Source organism: Callospermophilus lateralis, chromosome X (assembly GCF_048772815.1).
Source record: "Callospermophilus lateralis isolate mCalLat2 chromosome X, mCalLat2.hap1, whole genome shotgun sequence".
NCBI lineage: Eukaryota > Metazoa > Chordata > Mammalia > Rodentia > Sciuridae > Callospermophilus > Callospermophilus lateralis.
This window is the reverse complement of record NC_135325.1, coordinates 53,747,979-53,761,846: the sequence shown is the minus strand read 5'-3', so window position 1 is coordinate 53,761,846 and position 13,868 is coordinate 53,747,979. Positions and strand designations below refer to the sequence as shown.

Below are 13,868 nucleotides of genomic sequence, written 5' to 3'. Positions count from 1 at the left end.
TCTGCCAAAGGGCTGACATTTTTTGGTAGGTGGTATTAGCCTTATCTTAAGTAATCTGGGTCTCAGGGAAGTTAAATCGCCCACTTGTGTAGGGAATGGTGCAACCAGTATTCAAACTTGGGTTTTAATGACTCTTAAAGCCTCTTTCCTACGTCAATTCCTTGCCAAGTTAAAACTATATCTACTCACTTAAATGAATTTAATTCAGGTAAATCGGTCAATTTAGGAACTTGGTGAGAAACGGAGATTTTGGTCTTCTGGAGACAACACCTGCTTGTCTTTTTAGTTTAGAATCAACTTAGAGAATTCTCTGTTGTTCTACATAACATAGTTGAAAAGTCATGGTTCTTAATTTTGGTACCTAAAATATCAGAGGAGGGAGCCTTTGAAGAGTTGGGATAATTGGTGTAATCTGAGAAGAGAAGAGGAAAAGCATTCTAAATGGAGGATCCTTGTGAGCAAAGGTAATCTGGAGCGAGTAGGTCTGTATACTGCACGTTTGACAGTGTGGCATATTGTCCTGTGTATAATTTTATATCTTTTACTCTGCAAAGTAAATATAACCAATGAGTTTTTAGAGCTAAGATAATAGGCTCAGAAAAGTGAAAGAATGTGTCCTAGGTTACAAAGTCAGTCTCAAGAATGCAATTGGAAACCGGAAACTGGTGTGCACCTATAATCCCAGCTACTTGGGAGGCTGAGGCAGGAGGATCTCAATTTTGAAGCTAGTGTGGGCATCTTAGACCCTGTCACAAAATTTAAAAAGGCTGATGGGAGGGAGGGCTGTCATGTGTAAAGCCCTGGATTTCATCCCCAGCACTTTAAAAAATGCAGTTGGAAAATTGTACTTTATATTAATATAAGCCTTCTAACGAGAACTCAAATGTTGAAGTGAATTCAGAGTTAGCTGAGACAAAATTGAAGGTTAAGTATTGAAAACCAGAGAATTCGTGTGGTTAGGGCTCACCATGGTGGGAAATAGGATGTCTACAAGGGACTGCCTTACCAAACGTGACTTCAAAGTTATAAATGAGGACATGGTGAGCAGTTGGATTGGGAGGAAGGTAGAGGGAAGAGAGAAAGATCAGTGTCTTGAATCTGTAAGTCAGAAGCCTACAAGCAAGGTGTGCCAAGAATAGTTGTGTAGGGGCTGGGGCTATAGCTCAGTGGTACAGTGCCTGCCTCACACATGTGAGGCACTGGGTTCGATCCTCAGCACCACACAAAAATAAATATATTGTGTCCATCTACAACTAAAAAAAAAAGAATAGTTGTGTAGGTGCTGACTTGGCTACAGAAGCAGTGATATTCTACAGACAACTGGACATATGAGTCTGCAGGGTAGAAGTCATAGCTAAAAATGTAAATTCTAGTCAATAGATGCCATTCATACTGAGAGGACATGATATCACTGACATAGTCTTGATTACAACCAGAATAGCATTGCTAGAGGGCAGGAATTTAAAAGGAACCAGAAAGAGGAGGAGGTAATGAAGCAAAAACAAGCAATGAATTTTCACAGTATATTCATCTGAAACTAAATCTATGGGGTCATTACCTTGATTTTTTTCAGAAAATATGAAGAATTAAGTAAAGACAGAAATTTAAGGGAATAGAGGCAGGTAAAGAGATTTAACTATTATATTCAAAGCATTTTAATAGAGGTATGAACAAAGGCAGTGGGAACCCAGAGATGAGATACTTTAAATGTCTTTTTAAGTTGTAGGTGGACATAATACCTTTATTTTATTGTTTATTTTTATGTGGTGCTGAGGATCGAACCCAGTGCCTCATACGTGCTAGGTGAGCACTCTACCACTGAGCCACAACCTCAGCCCAGAGATACTTCACTGTGCTCAGGTATTGACAGCCCATGAAATCACTTGCTCTGTCTGTTGACAGTCTTCTCCAGGTAAGAAGCTTGCTACTCTCCAAGGGAGAGGCATTGGTATATACTCTCACTGAGTCCTTCTTGATATTAGTCCTCAAGATACATATATCATTATCATCACTTCACAAATAAGGAAGCAGAGATGCAGAAGTGAAGTGACTTGCCCAAGGCCACATGACTAGTCAGTGACAAAAGTTGAGACTTGAAATCAGGTCTGATTCTGGAGAACACATTAAGTTAGAATTAGCCAAACATAGGCTGCATGGAATGGAAAAATCCAAAACAAGAGTGGCTTCTATAATATAGAGATTTATTTCTCTCTCATATTTAAAAAAAAGGCTAAAGGGAAGAACTCCAGGGCTGGCATGGTGGTTCCCTGGCAACATGGGACCTAAGCTCCAAATTCTTTGTGTCACCAATTATAGTATTAGTTTCCTTCCTAAAGGTGACTGCCTAGTCGCAGGTGCCCAATTCATTTTATCTGCATAGCAGAACAATGTTAGAAGGCGGGAAGGACAAAAGGGCAGTTTTTCTCAGTTTAGTTAACTCCCTTTGAGCTACCCTCTTAGAAGCTGAGCACAGCACTTCTACTTATATCTCATTGCTAGGGAATTGAACTACATGGGCAAATAGCTTCAGAGGCAGACTGACAGGTTAGTTCATTGCTGCCCCAAATAATATTGGAGTATGGCTATTAAAGAAGAGGGACTGAATATTGAATACAGCAGTAACTCATGCTCACATCCTCCTTTGTTTTAATCTATTTTAAGGATAATTTAAATATAAGTATTTTTTGTGGTTCTGGGGATGAAACCAAGGGCCTCATGCATATGAAGCAATTGCTCTACCACTGAGCTTCATCGCCAGCTTTATAATACTCATTTTTCAAAGCACAGGCTGATGATGAGTTTTGACAATTGTGAAGAGTCACATGAAACTCTAAATATTTTCACAACCACCATCAAGATATTGAATAGTTTCATCATTTCTAAAAGGTCCCTTGTGTCCATTTATCATCCATCTCCTCCCATTCCTGGTGCCAGGTAATCAGTGATCTGCTTTCTGTCACTTTTGATTAATTCTTCCTATTCTAGAATTATGTATGATTTCTCCCATCTGATTTCTTGTACTCTGCATGTTTGGGATACCTGTCGTTGCACACATCAGTCTGTTCCTTTTTCTTGCAAAGTAGTGTCATTCTGTATGAATTCATTCTTCTGTTAATGGATGTTTCATCTGTGCTCTAAAATTCATCACTGAGTTCTCACCAAAGCTGCTCTTCCCCTAGGCTGCTCCCTGCAGTGACTGAGTGTGAGCGGGATTCTAAGGCCCATTCCTGGGAGAAGGGGGTCCTCTCTGATGGGTGATTGTTGTTTAAGGACTTCTCAATAGTGTGAGGGACTTTTCTTTTCTTTCTTTTTTTTTTTTTTTTTTTTTTTTGTGTGTGTGTGTGTGTTCCAGGGATTGAACACAGGGGCACTCGACCACTGAGTCATATTCCCAGCCCTTTTTTGTATTTAATTTAGAGACAGGGTCTCACCATGGGGGACTTTTCTTAGAACTGCACTGAAGTCCAAGATGTTTCCACCCAACTTTCCTCCTTCGCTCTCATTGGGGGGGGGTGTGTGTATGTCAAGGACCGGATATTGAACTCAGGGGCACTCAACCACTGAGCCACATCCCCAGCCCTGTTTTGTATTTAATTTAGAGACAGGGTCTCACTGAGTTGCTTAGCGCCTTGCTGTTGCTCAGTTGGCTTTGAACTCACAATCTTCCTGCCTCAGCCCCCACAGCTGCTAGGAACTGCACTACTGCACAGGTTCACTCTTTTTCACTCAGGATAAGACCTGCATCATGATCTGATACCCTCCCAGTCTCTCTTAGCTTCCCCTTCATTTGCTTTCACAGGATTTTCCCTAGTGGATCACTCGCATATTTGATCTAATTTTACATCGACTTCTCAGATGATGAGATTAACACAGATTATTTTTTGTTTGATATCAGAAGCAAAACAGTTATGAGCATTTGTGTGTGTGTGTGTGTGTGTGTGTGTGTGTGTGTGTGAGAGAGAGAGAGAGAGAGAGAGAGAGAGAGAGAGAGAGAACCCAGCCAGGGGCACTTAAGTCCTGAGCCACATCCCCAGCCTTTTTTATTTTTTATTTAGAGACAGGGTCTTGCTAAATTGCTTAGGGCCTTTCTAAGCAGTTAAGACTGGATTTAAACTTGTGATCTTCCTTCCTCAGTCTCCCAAGCTGCTGGGATTACAGGCATGCTCTACCGCACTCAGCATTATGAGTATTCATGTTTAAGATTTTTAGTGGGCCATGTTTTCATTTCCGTTGATCGATAACTAGGAAGGGAATTGTTGAGTAACATGGTAAATATATATTTGACTATCAAAAAAATGTCAAATCGGGGCTGGGGTTGTGGTTCAGCGGTAGCACACTTGCCTGGCATGTGTGAGGCACTGGGTTTGATTCTCAGCACCACATATAAATAAATAAAATAAAGGTCTATCAACAACTAAAAAATATTTTTAAAAATGTCAAATCATTTTCCCAAACACTTGTGCCAATTATACTACCACAGCAGGGTTTGAAAAATCCATTGCTCTCTATATATTCTTAGTAACACTTGATATTTACAACTATATATTTATAATTTTATAATTATATTTATAAATTTGTAGTATAAGTTTATATCTATAAATTTTAAACACCAAGTGTTTATATTTTAGCCATTCTAGTGCATATATAGTTGGATATCATTGATCACCATAATTCTTAACCCTACAAAGGGTTTTATTGTTAACCTTTAACAAAGCTGGAATTTGACCCCAGATTGCCTAAGTAAAAGGTGCATGCTTCTTTTACCCTATGAGACTGCCTATGATAAGAATGAGAGAAATGCACATCAAAACTAAGATTTCATCTCACTCCAGTCAGAATGGCAGCTATTAAGAATAAAACAACAATAAGTGTTGGCAGGAATTTAGGGGAAAAGGTACACTCATACATTGTTGGTGGAATTGCAAATTGGTGCAACTAATCTGGAAAGCAGTATGGAGATTCTTCAGAAAACTTGGAATGAAACCACCATTTGACCCAGCTATCCCACTCCTCGGTTTATACTCAAAGGACTTAAAAACAGCATACTACAGGGACACAGTCACATCAATGTTTATAGCAGCATAATTCACAATAGCTAAACTGTGGAGCCAACCTAGATGCCTTTCAATAGATGAATGGATAAAGAAACTGTGGTGTATATACACATTGGAATATTACTCAGCATTAAAAGAGAATAAAATCATAGCTATTGTAGGTAAATGGATGGACCCGGAGAATATCATGCTAAGTGAAGTTAGCCAATCCCCAAAATCCAAATGCCAAATGTTTTCTCTGATATGAGGATGCTGATCCATAATGGGGATGGGTAGGGGAGCATGGGAGGAGTGCAGGAACTTTAGATAGGGCAAAAGAGATGTAGGGGAAGGGAGGGGGCAGGGGGGTGGGAGAAACAGTGGAATGAGATGAACATCATTACAGGTAACTAAGTATACGTATAAAGAACACAAATAGTGTGACTTACTTTGTGTACAACCAGAGAAATGAAAAATTGTGCTCTATATGTGTAATATAAATGGAAATGCATTCTGCTGTCATGTATAACAAATTAGAATAAATAAATAAATGTAAAATAAAAAAGAGAGTTGTAAAAATAAAATAAACAAAAAAGAATGAAAGAAATGGGGAAAGATAAAGCATTAGGAAAATAGATAAAATTAATGCTATGAGGAACAGGGTTTTGTATAAATTGATGCTAAATAAATGGATATATAAATGAACAAGTATATAATTAAGGCTCTGAAAGTTAAAAAAAAGTGAGACTATATATGCAGCTCACTCTCCCCCCACCTCTGCCCCCCGTATTAGACATTGAATCCAGCTCTACCACTGAGCTTACATCCCTAGACCTGTTTACTTTTTATTTTGAGACCAGGTCTCATTAAGTTGTCCAGTCTGGCTCCAAACTTGTGATCCTTCTTCCTCAGTCTCCTGAGTAGCTGGGATTATAGGGGTACACCACCATGTCCAACTGCAGCTCACTCTTTATAAACATTTGTAAAATGGTGTAAAACATACAAATATTTGTACACAAATGTTCAGAGCAGCACCATTTCCAATAGCCAAAAAGTGGGAACAATTTGTATGTCAACCAATGAATTCCGAATGGATAAAAAATGTATGGTAAATATATGAATGGAATGTTAGTCATAAAAAAATGAAGTACATGTTTCAATGTGGATGAAACTCTAAACATTGTGGTAAAGCAAAGAAGCCAGACAAAAAAGGTAATATATTGTATGACTCTGGTTAAATAAAATATCAAGCATAGGTAATTTCTAAACTGTCTAAACAGTGAATAATTAGTAATATTTTGTAGGAAACAGGTCCCGGATAGGACCAGTGTGTGGAGATGTGTTCTTCTGTGCCTTGTCCCATTGTTTTGAAACTTCCATCTGGATACATTCAGAAATTCTGGAAAAAAATAGGCAACAAGTAGAATGTAGTTTAAGTTGAGGAGCAAGGGGAAAATTTCATAGTGTTGGATCTATTTATTTTTAATTATGTATATTTAGGGAAGGTGGTTAGATATCAAAAGGAATTAATATTTACTCTGTGTTAGCTAATTGTCAGGAGTTGGGCTAAACATGTATGTGTGTGTGTGTGTGTGTGTGTGTGTGTATATATATATATATATATATATTTTACATATATGTAAAATCTGTCTACAACCTTTGTAAGCCTTTGGTTACAAGTAAAAGAAATCTAATTAGTTTAAGAAAAAAATTGGCTTCAGGTACAACTGGATTTGAAATGCTCAAACAGTGTCATTAAGACTTTGGGACTGGGTTGTGGTTCAGAGTGAAGTGCTTACTTAGCACGTGTGAGGCCCTGAGTTCTGTCCTCAGCACACCAGCAGAAAGGAAAGAAGAAATTGTGTGTCTTCCCTTTTTCTGTGAGCTCTGGGGTTGACATCTTTCTCAAATAGACTCTTCATATGATGGCAAATATGTCGCCCAGCTGTTCTTAATGTGTGCACACAGTCTTTAAAGAACAAGTCAAGCTATGAAGGACAGGGGCCTTTTTTCTCACAACTTTCTTCCCCAGAGGTCTCTGATGAAGGAGTTTGTACTCTTTTGAATCACTGTGTCCAGAAGAAAGGCACCATAAGATTGAATGTTTTGAGTGAAATGTCCTGCTCTTTGGTGGTGGAAATGGACTCCTGCTGATTCATAATTGGTAGGAATTACACAGTGGGGGAGGGGCTGCTCTCATAAGAAAGAAGCATCAAAAACATAACAGGTCTCACTATATCGTTGACAAATGGATGCCATCATTTCCACTTTACAGAGAAGGAAACTAAGGCCCAGAAAATTAAAGTGATTTTCCCTAGAAGGGCAAGTGACAGACCTGTGAAGTTAGAGGTCTGTGAGTCAGAAGAAGTAGCATGAACAGTGGATGAAACTTTGGATGGGAGATCAGACAAGCTGAGTTTCACTTTGGCTTTGGCCACTGACTATATACATATGTAATAATGGGGTAGTCAATTGCACTGTCCCACATTCCCCATAAAAATGTGGTATAGAAATAATGTCCCCATTTCTCATTTCACTGTGAGGATGAATACATACATGAAAGCATTTTATAAAGTGGTATGTAAATTTAAAATGTATTCCTTAGAATATTCAACAATGGGAACATATTTTATACTTATCAGCTTCTAAACTCAGATACAGTAAAATTGATTTTGGGGGACAGATATATGAGTTTAAATATAGGAATAAATTTGTATAATCAGAATATTTCCATCAACCAAAAAAAAAAAAAAAAAAAACCAAAACAACCCTGTAGTGCTATTCATTTATAATGACACTTGCTTCTTACGACACAAACACTGATAACCACTGATCTATTCTTTATCAACCATGGTTTGTCTTTTAAGGGATGAAATTCTATGTTATGTAATCTTCTGAGACTGGCTTCTACCACTTATTATAATACGTCTTAGATTCATCCATGTTGCTGTGTGAATGTGCACTTTGTTCCCTTTTATTGCTGAATAGTGATGTGGTTGTACCACAGTTTGTTAATCTATTCAACAATTGAAGGACATAGTGTTGTTATTAGTTTTGTGCTATTACAAATAGAGCTAGGGGCTGGAGATATAGCTCAGTGATAGAGTGCTGGCCTAGCATGCACAAGGCCCTGGGACCCAGCCCCAGCACCACCACCATCACAATAACAAAACAAAACAAATAGAACTGCTATGACTATTCTATGAGTGTCTGTGTGAATATATTTTTTCCTAGGTTAATTACCTAGGAGTGAGACTGCTGAGTCTCATTATGAATGTATAGTTTGCTTTACAAGAAATTGTCAACTGTTTTCCAAAATAGCTATAAAGTTTTGTATTCTGACCAGCAATGTGGGAAAATTCTGGTTGCTTTGCAACCTGTCAAGGGCACTCTGTACTGCCAGTATTTTAAAATTCTAGTCATTTTAATAAGTGTGTCATAGTATCTTATGGCTACATTGATTTGCATCTCACTAATGGCTAATCATCTTTAACATCTTTTCATGGAATTATTTGCCATCCATACCTTTTGTGAAATGTCTCTTCATTTCTTTTGCTCATTTTCTTTTCCTTTTCTCAGTACCGGTGATTAAAGCCAGGATCACTCTACCACTGAGCTGCATCCCTGACAATTTTACCTTTTTTTTTTTTTTTTTTTTTTTTTTGAGCAGAGTCTCACTAAATTACCTAGTTGGCCTCAAACTTGTGATTTTCCTACCTCAGCCTCCTAAGTCACTCAGATCACAACTGTGCACCACCACATTCAGCTTCTGTTCAGTTTTGAGGGTTTTTAAAATTTATTCTGCGCAAAAATCTCTTGTACAATGTATGCTTTGCAAGATTTATCTCCCATGTTTGAAGCCTGCCTTTTTGTCCATTTTAACAGTATCTTTCACAGAGCAAATAATTATTAATTATCTCATCAATCATACCTTTGGTGTCACATCTAGAACTGTTTGCATAACCCCAGGTCATGAATATTTTTTCCTATATTTTCTGCAAAAAGATGTATAACTTTATGTTATTCTATTTGTATTAAAGTTTGGATTTGAGGTGTGTCCCAAAAGCTCATGTGTGAGAGAAGTGCAAGATTGTTCAGAAGTGAAATGATTAGTTTATGAGCGATGTAAATCACTGATATGCATAACTAGGTGATAACTATAGGCAGGTGGGTTATGGCTGGAGGAAGTAGGTTTCTGGGGGTGTGTCTTTGAGATTTATACTTTGTCCCTGGTAAGCAGAGCTCTCTCTTCTTTTGGTTGTCATGTTCTAAGCAGCTTTTCTCCACTTCTACCATAATGTTCAGCCTCACCTTAGGCTCAGTGCAATGAACTCAGCTAACCACCGACTGAATCTCTGAAACCATAACCCCATATAAACTTTTCTTCCTCTAAATCATTTTTGTCAGGTATTTTTTGGTCAGAGAGATGCCAAAGAAGACTAAAAATATTGGGATTAGTGGTTTTTAACCAGGGACATTTTTGCCTGGCTCAAGAAACCCTTAAAGTGTTAAAGAATTCTTTAACTTAACCTTGTATCAGGTATCAGTTCTAGGTCAAGTTTTATTTTTGCATATGAATGTTTAATTGTTCTGATATATTTGTTGAAAAGGCTTCTCTTTCTCTGTTCAGTTTCCTCTATAACTTTATCAAAAACTCAATGGGAAAAAATTGATCAGCCGTGTTTATGTTAGCTGTTTCTCGATTCAGCTCAGTTCTACTGGTTTTTCCATCTGTTCTTTTGCTAATACAATACAATCTTCATGACTGTGACCTTGGGATTGGTAAAGTGGGATATACTCCAGGAATGTAAAATTGTTTCAACATATAAAAATCAATAGAGCCAGGTATGGTGGCATACTCCTGTAATCCCAGTGGCTCAGGAGGCTGAGGCAACAGGATCCTAAGTTCAAATCCAGCCTCAGAAACTGAAAAAAACTCTAAATAACTTAGTGAGACCCTGTCTCTAAAGAAAATATTTTTAAAAAGGGCTGGGGATATAACTCCATGGATAAGTGCCCCTAGATCCATACAAAAAAATAATAAATAATTAAAAATAAAAATAAATATAATACACCATATTACTAAAGGACAAAAGGCACATGATCATTATTCTCTAAGATATATTTTGTCTGATCATCTACAAAGATGTAAAAATAGGATTTGAAAATATTCAACACATCTTTATGTTAAAAAAAAAAGCACCCAGCAAACAAAGAATAGAAAGGAATGGCCCCAAACTGATAAAGGGCAACTACAAAAACTCCACAGCTAACATCTTACTTGATGTTCAAAGGATGGATTCTTTTGTTCTAAGATCAGGAACTTTTGTTCTAAGATAACTCCTCTTGCCCCATCTATTTGGCAATGTGCTTGGAGATCCTATCTAGAACAAGTAGGCAAGAAAAGAGTATAAAATAAATGCAAATTGAAAGGGAGAGAATGAATATTGGCAAAAATCTGTTCAGGCAAATAATTTGAGTTCAGATTGAAAGTGTTATTTCTAGTCTTCTACTTAAAGATCAGAGTTAAAGTCTCTAAGTGTAGATTCATCTATTTTTCATTTCCTATCTATCAGTTTTTGTTTCATATATATTGAAACCATGATTTATAAATGCACACACATTAGGAATTGATCCTTTTATCATCATATAATATTATCTTTTCTTCATGATCATTTTGTGTACTCTGAGGTATAATTTTTCTGATACTACTATAAGTTTAATTGTATTTTGATGATATATCTATTGATATTATTATTATTATTTGAGGCAGGTCCTGCTATGTATGAATGATACCCAGACTAGCCTTGAATTTTCAATTTTCTTGCTTCAACCTCCTGAGATGCTAGGGCCACAGGTGACTACCTTATTATTTATTTATTTATTTATCTGTTTATCTATCAGTGCTGTGGATGGAACCCACAAGAACTCTGCCATTGAGCAACATCCCAAGCCCTTATTATTATTTTTATCCTTTCTGGCAATCTCTAAGTTTTAATTGGTTTAAACAGTTACAGTCAATGTAGAGTTATTGATTTGTTTGGGTTTAGGACTATTATTAATTATTTTTTCTGATTTTTCTATTTTTCATTCCTCTGTTTTCCCTTTCCTGCCTTCTTCTCAACTTTTTTTGCATTCCTTTTTAATTTCGCTATATTTTTCTGCATTTTTAGCGATTGCTCTATCGATTAGAATATATATATATATATATATATATATATATATATATATATATATATTTTTTTTTTTTTACAATGAGTCTCACTAAGTTGCAGATACTGACATTGAACTTATGATCATCCTTCTTCAGCCACCCAAGTAGCTGAGATTATAGGTGTCTGCCACTGCACTTGTCTCATAGGTAACTTTTAACAATACATAATCTTATAGTTTTAAAAACCACTTTACCTTCCTTTACTTCTTTTGCAATTGTCTTATTAAATACATCTATATAAATTGAAAACCCCATCATCAGAAAATGGTATAAATTTCTTCAAGTGTCAAATATATTTTAAATAGTTTATTATAAGAATGATCTGTTATATTTATACAGATATTTACCACTTCTTTTGCTCTTTTTTTGCATTTGATGGTCTATTTTTATTTCTATTATAATTTCATTTCTGTGTGAAAAACATCTGTCAGTATTTATTTTAAGGGTAAGAATGTTTTTGCTTCATGTTTTTATTTAATTTATGAAGGATATAAAGTTCTGAGATGGATATAAAGTTCTGAGATGGTAGTTATTTCAGCACTTTGAAAATTTATTCCACTTCCTCTGGCCTACCTAGTTTCTTATAAGAAACAATCTAACTGCCCAACAGATGAATGGATAAAGAAAATGTGGTATATATACACACAATGGAATATTACTCAGCCACAAAGAATGACTTTATGACATTTGCCAGTAAATGGATGGAACTGCAGGGTATCATGAGAATTGAAATAAACCAATCCCAAAACCCAAAGGTTGAACAGTCTCTGAGTTTGTATGCTAACTCACAAGGCTCAGAGAGGAAGAACAGAAAGTCAGTGCATTAGACAGGGGAAAATGAAGAGAAGTGTGGGGGGATAGGAATAAGAAAGATTTTCCTATATTCATATATGAATATACTAGAGTGAATCTCACCATTGTGTATATCCACAAGACTGGGATCCTAATTAGAATAAAATGTACCCTATGTTTGTATAAATATGTCAGACTCTGCTGTCATGTATAACTAAAAAGAACAAATAAAAAAGTTACACACACACACACACACACACACACACACACAATCATTATAAAGGAGCCACACATGTACAGAGAGAGGAGGAATCTACACCTTCTGTCCAGCCATAGCAACTGCAGAACTGCAGGAGACAATCTTCTTAGATAAGGCATTTGAGAAGGAGAGAGTGCTTAAAGGATAGTAAGCCTGGTGGAGATGCTATTGCATGTGGATCGGCTGCTTTGGGAATACTATTTTTTAATTTATTTTAATTAGTTACATATGATAGTAGAATGCATTTATGTACTTTGATATATCATATGTAGATTGGATATAATTTCTCTTTTTTCTCAGTGCACATGCTGCAGAATCATATTGGTCATATAGTCACATATATACATACAGTAATAATGTCTGTTTTGTTCTACTATCTTTACTATCCCCACATCCCCTCCCATCCCCTCCCATCACTTCCCTCTACCTATCTAAGGTAACACTATTCTTCTCTAGTGCCCCCTGACTTATATTGTATTAGCATCTGCATTTTAGAGAAAACATTTGGCCTTCGGTTTTGTGAGATTGGCTTATGTTGCTTAGCATGATGTTCTCTAACTCCAACCATTTACTGGCAAATTCCATAATTTTACTTTTTTAAAGCTGAGTAATATTCCATTCATCTATTAAGGGACACCTAGGTTGATTCCATAGTCTAGCTATTGTGAATTGAGTTTGGTTTTTGTAAGCCAAAGATGTACTGAAGTATAGAAGGTTGCTGTATTTGCAGAACCGAGTCCTCCAGTTCTCAATTTACTGACAGTAAACGTTATGAAAATGACTTCCAGGAGCTGTTTTGGGTTGCATGAGACTCATTCAGGAGACATCTGCAAGGCCTGTGTTCTGCTTATAAAAAGATGGAAAAAGTTACCATCAGGATCAAAAAACAAAAACAAAATGAAACAAAACCCACAAAACTGGAATCGTGGTAGATGCAAGGACAGGACCTAGTCTAAAGACTACATTAAAACAACAATAACAAAAAAGCGCACAATAGTCTATCTGAAAACATTATAAAAAGTAACCAGATCAGTATACTGCAGAAAGAATTTAAATGTCACAATATGGATGCTCACAGTAGGATTTCAAGGGCCTCCTCAGCTCCATCTCCTTGTTGCAGTAACCAGATGATGGCTCAGATAAAGAAAAGGCTTCTGGCTCTACAGAATACCAGTTTTTTTTTCCTTTTTAGATCTTACATACCGAAAAAGGCAGAAAATATGTTGTGGGATTATCTATAAAAGCCATCTTGGAGCCGCTAAATGCTGCTGGAAAGTGCTCATTAAGCTATATTTTTTAAATCCCTTTCTAATGAATGTAATTCAGGAATTTCAGAGGACAGAGATGGGATTTGTTGTATGATAAACCATATGTAGTTTATAGTCTTTCTATATTGAGAAGCAGTGGTTGGGATATTTTTTAAAGATGGCTGGTACGCTTGTTTTCCCTCATGTTAGAAAATTAGTTATAACTCAATAACATGTCTTGCCCCTAGAGGTACTTATTAATAATTTTGAAATCCTAAGGGTTTACCAAGGTTTGATGATTCAAACCTGCACTGCTGATGATT

The 13,868-nt window shown here is 36.5% G+C and overlaps 1 pseudogene; it reads left to right on the top strand.

Moving 5' to 3' along the window:
- Positions 1 to 968: 968 nt before the first annotated feature.
- On the top strand, positions 969 to 13,660 carry LOC143638543 (SIN3-HDAC complex-associated factor pseudogene; annotated as a pseudogene).
- Positions 13,661 to 13,868: the final 208 nt, after the last annotated feature.